We start from the raw sequence: 1406 nt of genomic DNA on the forward strand, positions 1-1406 counted from the left end.
GTAGTACTTGTGAATATACCTTTGTATTAGAAGTCCCCGGGATCCCTCCCAGATTTGGTGATTTTGTAGGAGGAACCACAGGACTCCGTATATAGTCATACTTATGGCTAAGAGTTGTTAACAGGGAAAGGATACAGAGCAAAACCAGGGCAAAGTCCAGAGGAAACCAGGCGCAGGCTTCAATGGTCCTCTCCTAGTGGAATCACTGGACACGTGTAATTCCTCCAATGAGGTGTGACAGCATACGTTCAGTGTTTTCTAGTGAAGCTAATTAGAGACTCAGTGCCAACGTTTTTATTGGGGTTGATCATATGTAAGGACCCTCTGCCCAGCATGTGCCAAAACTCTAGGCTCCCAGGAGTAAACCACATTGTATCCATGGCTCAGCGTAGACCACATTGTATCCCTGGTTTAGGCACAGTGTGCCACCCTGGTCACTTAGAGAAAGTGTAGGGGACTGTTTACCAGTCAAGTTCCCAGACACCATCTCGGGGCCTTTCTAAGGAGAGCAGCCTCAGGCCTCTGTTAACGCTTTTCTGCCCAGCTCACTTCATCTCTGTGAAGTTTCTTTCCCCTTAAGCGGAATCAGTTTCTTCACTCATTTAATGGTTATTTACTCTAGGCACTAGGTATACAGATGGCATAGAACTTTGGATGGCGGTATTGCATTGTGCTCTTATGTGTATACTACCAGGTGGAAAGCACTTCACAGACTGTTATTTTTATCTTTCACTCAGCAAAGAGTCTGGCATGCTTCATCAGCTTTGTATAATAGTGTATAGTTTACAAGATTTACAGAGAATTCTACAAAAAAACTTGAGTCAAAAACAATTCTCAGGATTAACTTACTCAAAGTCACAGCTAGTGAAGGGCAGAACTGTACCTCTAGATTCCATATTTTTTCTAGCACTTTAGTTGTTTTTTGACTGAATTCCTCAGAGCCCTAGAATATGTACAGGACTTCAGATGGCACGTAGGTCAAGGAGGAGGCCCAGCTCCCACCTGTATCACATAGAGCAGCTTCACTATTACCTGGTGCATATGAGTGTTCTGCATAACGCTTTCTTTGAGGAGGAAAGGATTCTGCTAGAATAAAGTGTTTGAAAAATACAGCATTGTTTTATTGCCTCTGTTGAATGAGTCATTTGGTAAACGAGAAGGTTCTAATTCAAGTCAGCTTTAAAATCTCTTTTCCTCTAATAGGAGTGGTGGACTAGGACATACTAATCATTGATCATTTTAGTGGTTGTAAATTTTTTTATAAAACTATGGATCTATCTCATGCAGACATAATATATTCTGCAAAATGCCTAGTAAATTCTGCCTAGATTGCTTCAATGATCAGGACAGCATTTATGGTGTTTTATTGTGGTAGAATCACACAAGGAATTCATTAGTAACAGCCA

This window comes from Plecotus auritus, assembly GCF_963455305.1.
Source record: "Plecotus auritus genome assembly, chromosome: 7".
Classification (NCBI taxonomy): Eukaryota; Metazoa; Chordata; class Mammalia; order Chiroptera; family Vespertilionidae; genus Plecotus; species Plecotus auritus.